At 39.7% G+C, this 20,422-nt stretch overlaps 1 long non-coding RNA gene across 1 annotated transcript; it reads right to left on the minus strand.

Annotated features, from left to right (window-relative positions):
• Positions 1-10,825: 10,825 nt before the first annotated feature.
• On the minus strand, positions 10,826-11,316 carry LOC311060475. Its single transcript, XR_014602264.1, has 3 exons — positions 11,206-11,316; positions 10,998-11,078; positions 10,826-10,899 (listed from the first exon to the last, which is right to left on the minus strand). It is a non-coding gene; the product is annotated as an uncharacterized lncRNA (long non-coding RNA).
• Positions 11,317-20,422: the final 9,106 nt, after the last annotated feature.

Below are 20,422 nucleotides of genomic sequence, written 5' to 3' on the forward strand. Positions count from 1 at the left end.
TAAGAGGCTAAGTAATATGCATGCATACCAGGTGTTTATGCTTGTTTGATGAGACTTTGATTGTTGGTTGTGATCACACCATTTAAACGCTGTGCCCTGAGCCCCAGTTTTCTCCAGTTTTGTTTTTAAGTTTAATATTGGTCTAATAGTCTTTCTCCTTTTATTCAGATATACTGGAATGTGTAGACGCCCCTTTAATCCTAATGGGGTGTTCTTTTGTATAAGTGTTGTTAATCTTAATATTAATTAATAATCTTTTATGGACATAACAAACAATGGAGCTTGCACAAAAACTAATTTCACAAACTGTTTTACACCTGTAAACATTGAATGTGACTATAAAGTTGATTCTAAGAATTATACAGTAGCCTATACATGTGAAGATATGTGCTATTTTGTGTTTTACATTATTCTCGAGACATGAATCTTGTGAATTATGTTTTCATTGTGTTCAATCACAAACAGTAACAAGTAAACAGTTCTATAAGTGCAGGAGTCAAAAGGATTGAGATGGACATTTATGTTTCTCATAAGGTTCATAGACTAATAGACATAGTGGTGTAGAAAGGGTCTTATTAACCTAACTGTAGTCCCTTTTCTTACTTTGTTAAAGGCATTGTAGGGAGTTCAGACATAATCAAAGAAAAAAACTGTTGTCAAACACCGCCCCTCCAGCAGTTCTTTTCCCCGACCACCAGGGGGTGACGCAGGAGGGAGTTTTTAAATGAGTCATGCCCAAAATAGGTTGCCTTATGCGGATACAATTCGCGGAAATGCCCGACCCTACGGTTCTCTGAATTTATATTTTTAAATAGGCTCTTTCATGATAAATTGACCACATATATGAAGCTAAACAACTAAATTCTATCCAAACGATTTTTTAAAAGTAAATTATGTGCCTCAAAAAAGAAGTTTGAGAGCGTTTTAAAACCGAAAGTAAAAAGTTGATACGGGCACGGACGCGCACGGACACGCACATGCGTGCGTTAATTTACGACCCGGACATAAACAACATGAACATAAACAGAAGGGAAAATACGGATTTCAGACAGAGGACTGTGTTTCAATGAAGGAAAACACCCCAGCATCATTATATAGTGGCTGATAGAGGGGAGAAAATGCAAAAAATATATATATACATATTTTTTAAATTTAGGCTTAATGTTCCCTACAATCCCTTTAAATATACTGGTGCAGTGCAGAATGGGGCATAATGATAATTTGAAGAACAGCAATGTTGAAAGACATCATTCATCAAGGTATGCAGAATGCACCAAAACACATGTACAGTTAGACATTCTTATTAAGACACGCAATGCTGGATGCACTACTTTCCATTGGTCTGTAGATGGCAGTAGTTGACAGGTAAGAATCATGGTAGCTCCAGTCCATCAGATTCATGGTGTAGGTAGCTGTCCCAGAGATAGGTTGAATTCAGGGGGTCATCGCCATGCTGGCTTGTGGTGGACATGTTTGTCAACATTCTATCTTTGCCATGGAGATAAAAATGAGTGGAAATGACCAGAAACACAAACCTTTTCAACTCAGAGTGCGCAAATGGAACCAAATGGGTCCATTTGTGCACTCTATTATTTTCAAAAGATTTTTATACAATTTACACATTTGAAAACTTGTGAAATGGGACATTCTGCATAATGAGTACTTTCTACTTTTCTACTTTAAGTATATTTTAATATTATAATATCATTATAATATATAATATATTATAATTCCGGACCTTTACGTGTAACAGAGTACTTCTGCATTGCAGTATTGATACTTTTACTTAAGTAAAAAATGTGAGCACTTTTTCCACCATTGATAGTGCCATCTACTGTTCTTTGCATTGTGGTCAGTTGAAGGGGTATATATCATGTAACCTCGCATCACCAGTCTTTCCACCTCGGAGGAAAGCCTGGTCTGCGTTCCAGAAGACAACATCCGGTCTAGAGCACGCCTACTGAAAAGAAAAAAGAAAAAAGAATCCTCTTTCCGGATTCTGCCCATCCGGTTTTGCGGTGCCGCTTTGTTTTGGTTCCCCAATCCCTATTTAAATGGAATAGAATTTCCCCGTGGGATAATACCGACGCTAAATAGTCTCCGGATAGTGCAAGCACATTTACATTTAAAAAATAAGCTAAACAATGCCGCATCAAGGATTTTTATTAGCACGGACCTATTTTGGGGTGAGACGTCTCTCCGGTTCTGCCCATCCGGCCACTTTTTCTTTTTTTTTACTTCCGCTCTCGACCGGATCATATACCCGAAAATGGAACGCTGCCCAGGCTATATATCATGTGACACCAATCACAGCAACATTGTAAACACCAGTTGAGCATGACAAACGAACAGAGGGAAGGAGCTCTTTGTGTGAGAGTCTCTCAAAATAATATAAATACAGATCAAAAGAACGGTAACTCCTGAAGAATCTGGGCAGAAGGCACACACGGTATGTCACTGACCATTTTGTTTTTCTGTACACATGATTGTTATTGCAATGTGTTATTTGTGTGTGATTATGCAGCCCTGAAACATGACCGTCATATCATGACAGTCATGGCGCAACTTGTTCCTGGTTTTTGAATTCTCTCCATTTTCTCCCGTACAGCTACATAAAGTTCAGATTTCAAATGTAAAGTGCTGACCCCACGGCCACGGATGTAACAAGTTAAAACGCCTGGGTCTAAGTACCCGTATCTTCCGTATCGTTCAATAAAAAGCATTTTAATGCGATCGGTGGCCATGTCTCCGTTTTTTTGCCATGCTTTCAACTACATGACCCTATCGGTTGAGAGGTGTACTGCACTCTGATACATTAGAAGTCCATCAGAAAATGTCCACCGATAAGATTAAAATGCTTTTTGTTGAACAATACGGAAGATACGGGTACTTAGACCCGGGTGTTTTAACGTGTTATATCCATGGCCGTGCGGTCAGCACTTTATATATGAAAGCTGAACGTTTATGTAGATGTACGGGGTGTAAATGGGAAAAAAAAATCAAAAACCAGGAACAAGTTGCGCCATGACGCTTGTGACAGACGAGCGTCATGTGAAACATGGATAGTGATTATGCAACTTGAAAATGGACATCATTTCATTGATGGACAATTCATGGGCATTTAAAAAGATTACAGCAAATGGATGCTAACAAGGACGTTTATATAATTTATTGTAGTTAAAAAAAAATACCAATACTCCAGTACATTTTCAATTCTGGACTCTTACTTGTTTTACATTGCTGTATTGATACTTTGACTTAAAACATTTGAGTACTTTTTCCACCACTGAACAGAGGTACTTTATTTTGCATTACAGGTGCTCAATGCATGTGAGAAGAACCTTCACAAGAATGGCACAATCGAAAACACGTGCTTGGTAGGGTAAGTGATATTTTTTGTTAAAAAGGTTAAAGTACTATAATCCGATAGTAATCATTGCTACAGAGCGTTTGTTCGGTCACAGGGGTCTCTCCAGCTCTTCAGTAAACAGAATATAGTACATTTCCAGGTAGGTGACAAAATTTAAGACAATCAGGTGAGGGCACTGAAAAATGCATTTTCTGTTTAAGAGCTGGAGAGACATGGGAGACTTCTTTGTACAATCAGAATATAGAGCTATTTAACACTTATTTTAACCAAAGTAAATCACTTACCCTACCTCAACTAACTGTAGCCTACATTCTGCCTTTTGTGTTGCATAGATGGCGTTCAGACCGACCGTCACCTGATCGAGGGACTGGAATCTGAAACCAGAGGGAAATGGTATCTCACAGATGGTGCTCACCAGCCTTTGACTCGATGATGGATCTCATCTCACCACAAACAGGTAAATATATTGTATAAACGAGAAAATGTGTTATTAGTGAGCAGACCTACACCAAGGAAGCAGATCTTATCCGCCCCACTGTGTGTATGCCACGGTGTGAGACAGGATTGTTGGACCCAAGCACAGAGGCAGAGCAGTCAATTCGAGCAGTCTAAATTCAAGGGTATTTATTAAGAAATGAACAGGAAACACAAGGACGCAACCTGGGAAACACTAAACTAATGACATGTAGATACAGAACTGGAACAGACATACTCAGAGATGACAACTAATAACCTGGCAAGGCACGCACACACTAACACAGGGCTTAAATAGACACAGGACTAAAAAAGACACAGGTGAACTCCATTTGCAATTACAGACAAGGTGAGACAAGACAGGTAGCAACAACTAGGTCAGACAGGAAGCACTAGGAAGAACACTACAAAATAAAGTATCCAACTGTGTGTGTGTGTGTGTGTGTGTGTGTGTGTGTGTGTGTGTGTGTGTGTGTGTGTGTGTGTGTGTGTGTGTGTGTGTGTGTGTGTGTGTGTGTGTGTGTGTGTGTGTGTGTGTGTGTGTGTGTGTGTGTGTGTGTGTTACACAGGCCAATGAAGTGGGAATCAGTGTCTGTATGGAAAAGGAAGGGCTGATCCGAAGTCTGAAAGATCTAATGGCAGACTGACACAGCCCGGTTCAACACCATTTACCACTTTTGTGATGTGTGGTATTTACAGGTATGTAAAGGTAGGATATTATGGACATTATAAACTGCCCACAAAAATATTGTATTTTTATATCATTTTTATCGTTGATTAGTCACCTTTACAACGAGGTACATGTTAGGATTTAAAGTTCAAACTGGAGCCACAAACCACCAGGAAACAAAGGGTTGCAATCAAATATCCAGATTATTTAGCCGAATAATGTATTAGTGTTGACATTGGGTTTTCATGATGATTGCCATGGTTCTAAACAAAGACACAAAGAAACAAATTATAATTAAACACATCTAAATATCCATTTAAATCAAATTCATCAATTCTTAAATATAATCCACATCACTAGCAGTAAAACACTGGAACTTACATTAAACCAAGTTCAACAGACTCATGACGTACATCAGCGATACACAGGCTGGCTGTCCATGTGTTTGGAGACAAAGGGAGAATGTGAATCCAGTCCTATTTTTATAGTGGGAGGAAGTGAGGTCAGTACTACCACAGGTATCACTGAACCATTCTGTTGTCTCCTTGTGAAGCGGAGGGGAATGAACCTGGTAGTCTCTCACAGTACAGCTTGTGAGGATCGTGGATTTGTGGAATGAGCAACACAGCTAAACGTGTGGGTAGCGCCCCCAAAAATTTGCCAAAATCCCCCAATATGCTTCTGTTGGTAATCGCTCTTGTTTTGAGCGACCTTCACCAGCTTCACTTGCCCCCTATTGCACAGGCCTTATCCTGAAGGGACAAACGTGGAATCTTTTCATGGGGGCAGTGTTGCTGCTTGGACACACGAGAGGTGTGGTGTTCCGTTATGCAGATTATGCATTATTTGGTGTCAGCCCTGGTACCATTTGCAGGCAGGTGTGTTCCAGTCACAGGTGTGTGACTGGCACCTGAGCATGGGTCCTTCAACTTTGACATCTGTCTGTGGTACCGTTGTGCAAATCTTGCCTGCAAATCTCTGAAGAAAACCGAGAACAGGTCTTCTTGGGTTGTTGTCTTCCTTTGACTTCACCAGTCTCATAGAACTTGGTCCTACGTTTGTAAATGGTACCAGGGCTGACATCAAATAATGCTGCATAACGGAACACCAGCTTCCACTTGACCCATTGCCACGGGCCTTATCCTGAAGGAACAAACATGGCATATTTCCATGGGACAATGTTGCCGCTTGAAGCATACACAAACCCAACAAAGTTGCAAAACCCATGCTCACACCTGCCAGCAGCTGTGGGCCAGTCACACACCTCTCAGCAGGTGTGTGCTGGCAGGTCCCTCAAAACAGACTGACCACACACGCACACACACATATATATTTTGTTTTGAATAGCACAAATAACGCATTATGCAAAAAGACTTTTATGTTTGTCACATAAGGCACATAGTGGTGTAGAATTGTCTTATTAACCTAACTGTAGTCCCTTTTCTTACTTTGTTTGATATACTGGTGCAGTGCAGAATGGAGCATAATGAAGAACTTGAAGAACAGCAATGGAGAAAGACATCATTCATCAAGGTATGCACCAAAACACATGTTAGACATTCCCATTAAGGCAATGCTGGATGCATTACCTTCCATTGGTCTGTAGATGGCAGTGGTTGACAGGTAAGGCACGTATGAATCATGGTAGCTCTAGTCCATCAGATTCATGGTGTAGCTGTCCCAGAGTAAATGTTTTGTGGCCACTACTACCCACACGTTTAGCTCCGTTGCTCATTCCACGAATGCGGTTGTGGGCAGTTTAGTTTGATTTAATTTGATTTAACAGCTAATCTTGTGCCAGATTAACCCCCACTGTGTAATTAATCTTTTACATCTTTTCAAACTTTTCTCAGCTCTCACCATGAAGGTTGATGACATCTCCCAGATGACAGGACTGCAGTTATAGGTCAACTCCTGAAAGAAGAACATCACAAATCACCTCTACTGGTCAGCATGCGTTTCATCCAGTGGAGAGGAAACCGTAAAGTGGACATCTCTTACCAACACACCTTTTTCAGTTTCTACTGACTGTTTGCTAGTTTTATTTTTTCAAAAAGCTTAGTTTTCTCTGATTTTAGTTTGCTAGTTTTGTAAAGCCTCATTTTTATTTCACTAAAACAGTTTTGTCCAATTCTAGTTTTCATTAGTTAGTTTCAGTTGACTATAACCCTGCCTCTACCTCCCTTCCACTGACAAATACAAGTGGCTGAAGCCTGGTGTGCCACTATTCAATAGCAACTCATGTCATTTAATTAGAATCGTAGTATATCAAATAGTTTCCCTGTCCCAGGTGTTAATCTATGACCCACTTTTTGATAACATCCTACTGGTTAAGGAATCATTCACATTAGACAAAGCAGGTTAGGGCAAGCAGGCTACAGCAGAGCTCCTCTTTCTCTTCCAATATGAGAAGAAAACTGTATTGGAATCATTAATCATTACAAGTTAATCTTTTAGCAAAACCTTTTTATTTGAACACATGAAATATATATATATATATATATATATATATATATATATATATATATATATATATATATATGGAACATCAACTACTCTACATTCTACCTTCCGTGTTGCATAGCATACATGGTGTTGACACCAGATACGAAACAAATACTGTCAAATACAAATACCCATTGAGACCTGAAGCCGATTCTACATGTCTCCTAAATCTCAACTGTATTCTGAAAAACGCATGTTTCTATATCAGTGGTGCTCAATCTTTTTCATGTCAAGGACCCCCAAAGTTATATGTTTTTGGCCGCGGACCCCCATCAAAATATTTTGCTCCAGGGACCCCCAGAAACAAAGATTTGAGTTAAAAATGTTCGCTTTAAAACAATATATATTCAAAGATGTGCACACATTTTCACGATTTTTCAAAAATAGCAGATCTACAAGCTCATATGAGCTTTTATATCTGCTATTTTTGAATAGCCCAAAGTGTAAAATAATGCTTTTTTAGCTCAAATCAAAAAATGACACAGTTCCAGGTCTTAATGGGTTAAGTGTGTGAATGCGCTCGCTATCTGACTGAAACGAGAGGGCAACAGTATCATGGTGCTGATAGTGCTGCTGACAATGTACAATGCGATTATCACAACATTATCATTTATCTGTGACGCTTTGTTATGTAACTCCTGTTACCATATCAAGTGATGTCAAAACGTCGTTTTTTCCCCTTCATTATCATTCCAGCTACTTTCACTGATCACAAATTCAGTTAGTTCATTCATTAGTTATTTTTCTCTTGCAGAAACAAACTGCAGAACAAAGACAAATGGCAAAAGTTAAAAAATAGGAAAAAAGTAGACAGTATGATATTTTAGCTAAAGGTTTTAATTTTAACCAAACAAAGGTTGCCAGGGCATATTCTAATCTGAGGATAAACCCATTTTGACATTATTAATCCTACAGTTGAATGCGACTATCAGACATTTGAAGACCCACTCCTCCAAAAATCGTGTTAGTGTGGCTAAGGGTTTTTAAGCTTACCCATGAAAAGCTTACTGATTTCTTCTTTCTTGCACTCTGCGCATCTTGAAAGCAATAGCAAAACATCTTTATAATCTTTCTAATATATATATTTATATATATAATATCTTTTGAACAATATGATCAGGGGGGGGGGGTGCGTGGTTTGGAGTCCAGCGCCTGTACGCTCCCAAATCACGCTCCAGTGGCTGCTGTGCTAGACTGGAAGAAAGTGAAACACAAACCACTACAATGAAAGAGGCTGAGACTGAGAGAGCCACAAGCGATAGCATTTAACATTAAAACAACGCCAATTCAATCAGAAACACTCACGTCAAAGTAGATTTAACCATTTATTGAAACAAATGGAATACAGTTAAGCTCGACTTAAGCAGTCCGTAGATTCTCGTCACGACGATGTCCATACAACTGGCCAAAAAAAGCGGACGTCGTCGCTTTGATTTTCTCGTGGTTTGGTTGAGCTCCAGTCATGTGCTCATGTCCCCATGTGTTCATATTGGCCAATTATATTAACCTGAATCTGATCCACTCAGATAAGTTTTGAACTCTTGGGCCCAGGGAATTTATTTGGTCTTGGGGAAAAAGACAAATCTCAAATACCCCATGAATCATTTTCATTGTCATGCAAATACTCAACATATGCAAATGATAACGTCTTAAAATGTTTATTGAATTTTATCAAATTATTTTGATTTTAAGGTATAGCATATATATATATATAACAGAGCTACATCTACATGTATGGTGACTTGAGAGTATATTGCAAATAATTCGCTGAAGCAGTGACAACTTAGAGATGAGGTGGGAAGCTATGCTTTACCTGCCAAAGGGAGGGTGAACTCAAGTAAACATTCACTACTTGAATTTCAAGTAGCTTCAAAATATCTTTGAATTGAATACAAATCACTTTTTCATCCTACTCCTATGTTATTGGTACAGATGCAGATACTAGTGTTTAATTTTGTAGCATTTATGGGTGTAACTTTTGTCAACATTAAGTCTAACCTCTCATAACCTGTTAATACATTTTAAGCAGCTAGTATAGTTTGCCTTCCTTAGGCCTCAAAAGCACCTGCCAAAGTGGCTGGTAGAGTTGACAAACTGAACCACTTTTAAAATGGTCTTCTAGTGGCTACTTCCCACCTCGTTGGAATTAAATTATGCAGTTACAAGTGCAAAGGCAACACAACACAACACAACATGACAGGATGACAAATGTTTAGGACTAACCAATTTTGAACATGCCAACTACTTTCAAATGAACTGGCTATTAAACAAACGAATAACCTCACAACTCGTGTTCCTGAACAAGAGAAGGCACTATAAGGGCATGAGGAACACAGTCTAGTAAAGCTAACAGCTACATTTAACCCCGTTCTCATTTTGGCCGACAAGAACCGGTGAAACATTTCACCACCATCCCACTTAGAAAAGTCTTATCTCCGACCTTGGGAAAAACAGGAACATCAAAATCCAACATATTTGTCAGCATAACAACAAAAATGCACACAATACAATTTTACCACAAAATAATTATCTCTAAAACTTTTTTCTTTCCATTTACAGTTAAATCTGGGCCATCAGTCATTTAGAAATGGGATTTATCCATTCAGTGATAGATGAAAAACATCTCTCCCAAATACTATGGATATAGTATATATACTATAGAAAAAATACTGTTGAACTGCATAAAAGGCCCTCTATGGTCCAATGTCAAACATCAGATGACCGAGATGAATACAACCAACTTAATGGCATTGAAGGAGACAGTTGAGTTGAAAAGTATCATTTCAAATATAACATTATCAACCATAATCTATTTAAAACCTGTTCTGAAAAAGACAGCTGGCATGAAAACTTGTAAAACATTTACATTGTAGAGGATGTAATTATCCAAGTCAAGTGTAATTAAATCTCTCTATAACATTTCTAATAAAATAAAACAAAAAAGATGAATCACCTGGGCCCAAGAGCAAACATGTCAGTATTTCTTACTGACATTACAGTAAATGTGTGTGGGAAATGTGAATCTGCCTACATTATAAGTGCTACATTTTAAAGTTAAAATTATGTGAACTACAACCAGTGGAAGATCATTTCCCCAATGGTTGTGCGGGATTGAAGCGTAAAGTCAAATAACGTGTGATGTTCACCTTGTTCACTTCAGCTAGGAGACTGGACAGTAAGGCGCGTACACTTCTGTGGTATTCTGCCACAGTCTCCTGCCAGTAAAGTAAAGTAAAACTCCAGTAAAGTAAAAATACCTCAACTTTTTTACTGTAGTACAGTACTTGAGTAAATGTGCTTACGGTAGTTACATTTTTCTTCTTTATCTTTTTCTCCCCACCGGCACCTTCGTTCACCACCTTCTCCTCTACCACCTCTATCATTTCCTCTTCCAGGTTTTTCTCTTTCTCTTTCTTTTTCTTCTTCTCCCCTTCTTTCCCAACATCCTCCTCCGCAGTCTCCTGCCTGTGGGTGACTTCTGGAGAGGGGAAAGAGGAGAAAGAAAGGCAGAAATAAAGTAAAGTACTCAGGATAATAGTGTCAACAAAACTGCCTATGTAAATGTATCACACATACACAGAGTGATCCAAAAGAATATCAGCACAATACAGCTAATGTACACATTGATAACAATGGTCTGAATAGTTTTTTTCTGGCAATAGTATCAAATGGTCAATGGGGACAGTATCCTATTTTACTGGAATTTAACCTCTTAGAGATGGAAGACGAATGCCCCCGGCCGTCCCTCTTAATCATGGCCCCAGTTCAGATAATAAAACCCACAAAATAGAATGGTTTTAGCTTACCCAGTTTCGCCTTTTTAAGTTATCGATTTTTCGGTTTACCGCAAGAAGTGCTGCAATGCAGGGCATCTTCCAATCTGAGGATGAAACCATATTGACATTAATCATTACCAATCATTGCCAATTAAGTATTCAACCAATCAATCACAGACAGACACAAACAGAAACCCCTTACCTCATTGTGTTGTAATGCAACATGGCATGCCTCCATTTGCATTGTGACAAAATCAACACCCCTGTTGCAGTTGCCGTCCATCTGTATGGACAGGGTTTAGCGCACGCACATATTGGGTAAGATGAACGAGGAGGTTGTTAACATTCTGAGTCACATCTCCTATGTAAATGTATCACACACAGAGAGAGATCTAAACGAATATCATCACCTCTATCATTTCCTTTTCCAGGTTTTTCTCTTTCTTTTTCTTCTTCTTCTCCCCTTCTTTCACAACATGTATGGTCTGGGTTTATCCCTGTATTCACATACTGTGTAAGCCAAACGAGGTGGTCTGCAACATCCCTGGTCAAATCACCTACAGTATGTAAATGTATCACACACACAGAGCTCTAAAAGAATATATGCACAATACAGCTTGACTGTTAAGTATTCAATTAATCACAGACAGACAGACGGACACCCCTTACCTTCTCAAAGTATCTTCATCCAATATAGCACAATTCCATTTGCTCTGTGACAAATACAAGCCACTAAATATTCTATATATTTACCATATTCATGCCTTAAAAAATATTGTAATATTATTTCAGCCACCCATAAAGTTGACCTTACCTTCATCCTCTAATAATGATGCCGCTGCGGCCCAAACGCCTGGTAGTGTTCGGCCACTTCACGGAGGACATAATCGAGCACCTCGATAAGCCGATCGAGGAGCACGTTCATTATGTCGGCTTCTCCCTGGTTCCCGACAGCCAGGGGGCTTATCCTTGAGATATATTGTGGCAGTTGTTTGCTCAAATCCGTAACGTGTTTCTGCAAGTTCTTAACTTGATTCCAGCTTCTCAGATCCCCCTCGTCTTTCGATGGGAAAGAGGAGACAGAAAGAAAGAGGGAAAGATACAAGTTACTCAGGGTAATAGCATCAGCTACACCGCCAACTCATTTTAACCCATTAAAGCCTCTTTATCTTTTTCTCCCCACCGGCACCTTCGTTCACCACCTTCTCCTCTACCACCTCTATCATTTCCTCTTCTAGGTTTTTCTCTTTCTCTTTCTTTTTCTTCTTCTCCCCTTCTTTCACAACATCCTCCTCCACAGTCTCCTGCCTGTGGGTGAAAGAGGGGAAAGAGGAGAAAGAAAGGCAGAAATAAAGGAAAGTACTCAGGATAATAGTGTCAACAAAACTGCCTATGTAAATGTATCACACATACACAGAGTGATCCAAAAGAATATCAGCACAATACAGCTAATGTACACATTGATAACAATGGTCTGAATAGTTTTTTCTGGCAATAGTATCAAATGGTCAATGGGGACAGTATCCTATTTTACTGGAATTTAACCTCTTAGAGATGCAAGACGAATGCCCCCGGCCGTCCCTCTTAATCATGGCCCCAGTTCAGATAATAAAACCCACAAAATAGAATGGTTTTAGCTTACCCAGTTTCGCCTTTTTAAGTTATCGATTTTTCGGTTTACCGCAAGAAGTGCTGCAATGCAGGGCGTCTTCCAATCTGAGGATGAAACCATATTGACATTAATCATTACCAATCATTGCCAATTAAGTATTCAACCAATCAATCACAGACAGACACAAACAGAAACCCCTTACCTCATTGTGTTGTAATGCAACATGGCATGCCTCCATTTGCATTGTGACAAAATCAACACCCCTGTTGATCCCTCGCAGCAGCTCCACTGCGGATTGCAGTTGCCGTCCATCTGTATGGACAGGGTTTAGCGCACGCACATATTGGGTAAGATGAACGAGGAGGTTGTTAACATTCTGGGTCACATCTCCGTGTTGTAAATGTATCACACACAGAGAGAGATCTAAACGAATATCATCACCTCTATCATTTCCTTTTCCAGGTTTTTCTCTTTCTTTTTCTTCTTCTTCTCCCCTTCTTTCACAACATGTATGGTCTGGGTTTATCCCTGTATTCACATACTGTGTAAGCCAAACGAGGTGGTCTGCAACATCCCTGGTCAAATCACCTACTCACACACACAGAGCTCTAAAAGAATATATGCACAATACAGCTTGACTGTCAATTCAATATATTTTTTTGCAAACTGCTAATTAAGTATTCAATTAATCACAGACAGACAGACGGACACCCCTTACCTTCTCAAAGTATCTTCATGCAATATAGCACAATTCCATTTGCTCTGTGACAAATACAAGCCACTAAATATTCTATATATTTACCATATTCATGCCTTCAAAAATATTGTAATATTATTTCAGCCACCCATAAAGTTGACCTTACCTTCATCCTCTAATAATGATGCCGCTGCGGCCCAAACGCCTGGTAGTGTTCGGCCACTTCACGGAGGACATAATCGAGCACCTCGATAAGCCGATCGAGGAGCACGGTCATTATGTCGGCTTCTCCCTGGTTCCCGACAGCCAGGGGGCTTATCCTTGAGATGTATTGTGGCAGGCAGTTGTTTGCACAAATCCGTAACGTGTTTCTGCAAGTTCTTAACTTGATTCCAGCTTCTCAGATCCCCCTCGTCTTTCGATGGGAAAGAGGAGACAGAAAGAAAGAGGGAAAGATACAAGTTACTCAGGGTAATAGCATCAGCTAAACTGCCAACAAATTTTAACCCATTAAAGCCGGGAAAGCGTCATTTTAGATTTTAGCTACCGGTATGTATATAGCATCATACGTTTTTTTACACGGTTATATACAGTAGGTATTTCAGAATAGTTACAGGATCTTTGCCTTGTCTTGCGAAGATTAAAACTGATTATTAACTCTTTCACTGCCAGACTGGAACGTGTCGCACATACTCGCATGTGGGCCCGATGTGACCCCCGACCTCGAGGCAACATTGTACAAATTGATTTTGAAAGTTACCCATGAATAATAAATCGCCGCTGGTTTCTTCTTTCTTGAAGTGAACTATCCCTTTAAAATGGCTGCATTGGCAATGCAATCTGAAAGAGGTAAAAACACATGAAATCGTAAGCATTACATTTTCACCTCATTATACTCCCAGATGAATATTGCATATGGGTGTACATATAATAGTGGAGGGAGGGAGGTGGGTGGGTTGGGCAAGAGATGTATGCGTGCATGCATTATCCAATCAGGATGGAGAACTCAGTAGTTACTTTGTACATTTTTATTATTATTATTACAAAACATACATTAACCACTTCAGCCCCATTTCAACTTTGGCTATTTGAAAATAGCAGATGTACAAGCTCACAGCGACAAGGTGCGTTGTGAGCTTGTAGATCTGCTATTTTCAAAAGATTTTTTATAAATTGTAGACATATGATAACATTGTGAAATCAATGCGTACTTTTGGTATATTTTGATGCCAATACTTGTGTACTTTTTACTCAAGTAACATTTGATGACCGGACTTTTACTTTGTAGTGTTTTCTACATTGCAATCTTGATACTTTTACTCAAGTAAAAACATTTTGTACTATTTCCACCACAGTCAAAAAGGACTTACCGACGATTTGCATCGCCTGGTGCATGGTGGTAAGTGGAGCGAGCATCCTGCCGTAGATTGTGAACAGCAGGTACTTTACTTGATCCCTCACGAGAATTGCTTGATAGTGGCCGGTATTCAGGTTGTTGTGCAATGACCCATTGTACATTCTGCGATGCACTCCGATTATGATATTTGCACTGCATTTAACTCTGATGTAGGGCAGAAAGATTGATGTTATTTTCAAAATGAACATTTAGAGTTTTTCAACATAAAAAAAACAATTTTGGCAGTCAAACATAAACCTTAAAACAAATGATTGCCTCTTGAACATTTAGTTTCCCAACAATATACAAAGAAACAAAATCAATGTCGGCAGTCAAATACAAAATAATTGTTATTGCCTGTTGAGACCGTCATTAACCCTTCACATGGGTGCGTTCATTTCTCCACCTCATTGTGGACTTGTTATTATGGGTTAGGGTTTCACACTGTCCACGACGTGGAGTGTGGCATTGAATATTTTGCAATGCTCTCCTAAAATATTTTCAGATGAGCAGTCACTGATGAACATTTCACGTAGAGCACACTAGCAGAGGGTGTTTGGTGTGGTGTCTCACAATCAAATACTAGCATATACACCTGACCTGTCTTTCCCTCATTAGTCTGTTGTCCAATCAGAGGCTAAGCAATATGCATGCATACCAGGTGTTTATGCTTGTGTTTGATGGCAATATGCATGCATACCAGGTGTTAATGCTTGTGTTTGATGAGACTTTGATTGTTGATTGTGATCACACCATACAATTTCGAGTCCAGCGTCTGTACGCTCCCAAATCACGCTCCTGGATCTAGACTAGACTGACTGGACTGGATCTGGAAGAAAGCAAAACACAAAGCACTACAATGAAAGAGGCTGAGAACCACAAGCGATAGCATTTAACATTTAAAACAACGTGAAATGTAATCTGTGCGATGCAAAACATCCAGCCGCGATCGTCCATTAGTTCACAAAAAAAAACGTGTACGTGTACACAAACTTGTTAAATTCTGAAATACATCATGATGGTAGTACAGAACAAGCCCACTGTTTATTCATTTCATTCATTTACTTAAGAATCTAACCAGCGTGGTCATCATTCTCTCTAACAGCCTCTCTCTTCTCTGTAATTTTAACCGGGCTATTTGAGCCAGTTATCATAATAAAAACATATATGTTTTATAGTTGGCTGTAACTAAGCGATTACTTACCCCTGAACGAATAATCGATCATGACATAGTCCGTGGCCCGAAAGTCGTTGTCGTGGATTTCGTTACACTTCCTGATCGCTGTAAGGTGGGCCCCTGCAGTGCGGCTGTCATGCAAGATGACATTTCCCGCGGTGTTGTCCCCCCCAGTCGGTAGATTCTCGTCACGACGATGTCCATACACTGGCCAAAAAAAGCGGACGTCGTCGCTTTGATTTTCTCGTGGTTTGGTTGAGCTCCAGTCATGTGCTAAATAATATAAAAATAACATATTAAAGGACAACTTAGTTTTTTTACAACCAAGGTTTATGTTTTAGCTTGTGTAAAAGTCCCTATGTGTTCATATTGGCCAATTATATTAACATTACAGTAAATGTGTGTGGGAAATGGGAATCTGCCTACATTATAAGTGCTACATTTTAAAGTTAAAATTATGTGAACTACTTACATTAACCAACCAGTGGAAGATCATTTCCCCAATGGTTGTGCGGGATTGAAGCGTGAAGTCAAATAGCGTGTGATGTTCACCTTGTTCACTTCAGCTAGGAGACTGGTAGTAGGTCGACTTCTGCCCATTTTTTGTTGGGCACCATCCCCACGGGCCTTGTGAGCTGTGTGTACTCATAAGTGATGTATCTCAGTTTTGCCAGGATATCATGCCTAATAGCCCAAACAGTTCTATGCAGTTCGAGTGAAGTCATGTGATAGGGGAATGGACGTCTAGGAGGCTCGTCCTTGAACACAAAGTAACGCTCTGCCAGCTTTCTTCTTTCTTTCTTTCTTTCTTTCGCGTCTCTCCTGGCTGCAACTAAACTCGTGTGAATCGCGTCACCTGATTTACACCGCGGGGGAAAGGGGAAACAGGAAATAGCTTCTTTTGACTTTCCGTCGGCGTATTGCTGCCTCACACTGTTCGTGTTACTGTAGGTACTGCTCATTTAAAACTGTGGCCTTAGACCTTCTGGTGCATGCCTGTGTCCACAAGGAACTCCATAACCGCTTTCACCACTGCACTTTGCTTTTCCTCCGGTTTCAGTATATTCCTCAGTGAGATGCACGCCATCCCTGCATCAAGTACTGCAGTGAACAGCACACTCCTCTCCATTTCATATTTGGCACATTCCATAAACACATGTTGTACAGTTTCTTCAGTTCCACATTCACACAGTCCATCTCCATGTTTCCCAATTCGAGCCAGTCCCCCTGCTAGCCCACAGTGTCCAAGCCTCAACCTTGTCATTATGACATCATGTCATGAGACGGGTGTCTTTCTCGAACCTTTCTCGACCACGGACCGCTGCATATAGCCGGTGCGCTAGAGAGAAGAGAGGCAGAGAGAACTATTAGATTTCCACGTTGATTTAATCCCACAGCATGATTTATAACGCCTATGAAAATGGAAAAAAATCTTCAAATGTTTTGTTTTCTTTCTTTTTTTATGCATCACCAGGTTTTGTGATGGTCTATATTGGCAGAATCAGCTTTGTTTGCATTTATTTATGGGCTAACAAGAGTGATTTTTGGGCGTGCGCGTGCAAAGTTTCATGTTGTAACAAGAGTGTTTCTACATTGCAGTATTGATACTTTTACTTAAGTAAAAACATTTTGTACTTTTTCCACCACTGTCAAAAAGGACTTACCGACGATTATCATGGCACTGTCCACGACCCTGAGTGTTGTTATTAGCCTGTTGTGTAGTATGGCCAGATTGAAGGCAACTCGTTTGCAGAGCTCATCCGAATCCTCTGCGTTGGATACTTGAATTGCGCCACGGAACAGTTTTTGGTGTTCAACTTCTAAGTACTCCACCATGCACCTAGCTCTGATGTAGGGCAGAAAGATTGATGTTATTTTCAAAATGAACATTTATAGTTTTTCAACACAAAAAAAAAATTTGGCAGTCAAACATAAACCTTAAAACAAATGATTGCCTCTTGAACATTTAGTTTCCCAACAATATACAAAGAAACAAAATCAATGTCGGCAGTCAAATACAAAATAATTGTTATTGCCTGTTGAGAAAGGTGTCTTTGGTGGACCTTCTCCCCATGGACCACCGAGTATAGCAGTTGCACTAGAGAGAAGAGAGGCAGAGAGAACACTTAGATTTCCACATTGATTTAATCCCACAACACCTATGAATATGGTGCACGACGTGAAGTTTAACGAGCAGCCTGCCGTAGAATGTGAACAACTGGTAATCAACATGACAGCTGACGTCAATCGTTGCCCAGTGGCCGCCCGTCAGGTGGTTGTGGCATGAGGCATTGAACATTCTGCGATGCACTCCTAAAATAAAATTTGCACTGCACCTAGCTCTGATGTAGGGCAGAAAGATTGATGTTATTTTCAAAATGAACATTTTGAAAGTAACATCAAAATGTTCAAATAACATCAAAATGTTCACTTTTTCATAGATACTGTAGTTGGAATCATGTTAATGTGTATTTTCAGACAGTTAAAACTTTGAAACCCTCAATATTTAGTCAACTTAACCGTTGGCTCTGTACTTCGTCTGCTCCTTTTCCCCTCTTACACCAACTCTCCGGAAATAGTCAGTCTACAAGCTCAAAACCTGTAGATTGTGAGCTTGTAGATCTGCTATTTTCGGCTAATGTTCCCCTTCACAAAGAGGACCTCCTGTAGTAACCATGAGGCATGGACCCCCTGTTGAAGACCCCTGTAGTATGCCTACTAGTCTGCTCGAGTATTGGTTTGGACTTACCGCGCGGGTCGTGTTCAATGAACGTGTACAGATCAGCGCACGCATCAGTCAGCGGTTTCACAATGGCGTCGCACGACACCGCATGAGAGCCTCTGGTAATGCGACCGACCCCCGAAATCGAGGCAACGTACACATTGTGCTACTCCTCGGAGATGTAGGTCGCTAATGACTTGAGCTCACATAGGAGAAACAAACGCTGTCTTCCCAGCGTGAGATCACGATGACTCTCGGGGAAGGCTCGCTCATCATCATCCAGGCGGCCGTGCGGGTCGTCCATCTTTCCTTTGTGGATAAACCGGATGCAATAAGTTTCCCGACTGAATTAACCTGGCCACAAGTGTCATAGCCACGCCCCTTCCGCTTTTGACCAAAATGACGATACTATCCAAAATATATTTTGTCTCGTTAGCAGAGCTCATCCGAATCCTCTGCGTTGGATACTGGAATTGCGCCATGGAACAGTTTTTGGTGTTCAACTTCTAAGTACTCCACCATGCACCTAGCTCTGATGTAGGGCAGAAAGATTGATGTTATTTTCAAAATGAACATTTATAGTTTTTCAACATAAAAAAACAATTTTGGCAGTCAAACATAAACCTTAAAACAAATGATTGCCTCTTGAACATTTAGTTTCCCAACAATATACAAAGAAACAAAATCAATGTCGGCAGTCAAATACAAAATAATTGTTATTGCCTGTTGAGAAAGGTGTCTTTGGTGGACCTTCTCCCCATGGACCACCGAGTATAGCAGTTGCGCTAGAGAGAAGAGAGGCAGAGAGAACAATTAGATTTCCACATTGATTTAATCCCACAACACCTATGAATATGGTGCACGACGTGAAGTTTAACGAGCAGCCTGCCGTAGAATGTGAACAACTGGTAATCAACATGACAGCTGACGTCAATCGTTGCCCAGTGGCCGCCCGTCAGGTAGTTGTGGCATGAGGCATTGAACATTCTGCGATGCACTCCTAAAATAAAATTTGCACTGCACCTAGCTCTGATGTAGGGCAGAAAGATTGATGTTATTTTCAAAATGAACATTTATAGTTTTTCAACATAAAAAAACAATTTTGGCAGCCAAACATAAACCTTAAAACAAATTATTGCCTCTTGAACATTTATTATCCCAACAATATAACATTTTTATCATTTTCTTACCTTATGACATCTTAAAGACACAGATAATTTTGGTTTGTAAAATAGTACTTAATGGTGAATGAAGAATCCACTACTTTTTACTCAAGTTAAATTTGATGACCAGACTTTTACTTTGTAACAAGAGTGTTTCTACATTGCAGTATTGATACTTTTACTTAAATAAAATCATTGAATCACCTACAGCGCCATTTAATATGTATCTTTATGCGCCCATCCTCTTATAATACAGCACAAACCTCTAATAAGTCTTGATGAGTTCCTACATACAAATTAAACCAAAGATATTTCACATTTTCTTTCATTCCAAATTGTCTGCATCCGCACTCCTCAAACACGACATTTGCTAAAAGTTCATACAGAGAACCAAAGAGTGTGCAGTAGTAACTACTAATCTCAATTAACACACTAATCCCAATTCCTAATCTGATGGCACCATATGCAAAAAAAATCCAGACATAGTAAAACTAAGAAAATAGCCAAAAGTCAAACATTTACCTTCAAAATGATACATTTTCTACCAATGCAACATACCTAAACAAGAGCCAGTAGAAGAATTTAACTTTTGCTGCCAAACTGACTTTCAGTTTTACACAATTCCCCAGAATTCAATTTCTAAACTGGAATCACATTGTGGCGATCAATGTATGTAGGGTCAAATGCATGCAGCATTTAAGAAATCACACCAAACCAAAACAGTTTTCTTTTGTATACAACAGTTTATTATAAAACTCAAGATATCAAAGATTCCTTTTCAGGCAAACATGTCCACAGTAAGATGAACATTTTAAAGTATGAATAGGGTTACTTAAAGGGGGCGCTTAAAGTTAAATATC

Source organism: Gymnoscopelus microlampas (assembly GCF_963454915.1).
Source record: "Gymnoscopelus microlampas genome assembly, chromosome: 14".
NCBI lineage: Eukaryota > Metazoa > Chordata > Actinopteri > Myctophiformes > Myctophidae > Gymnoscopelus > Gymnoscopelus microlampas.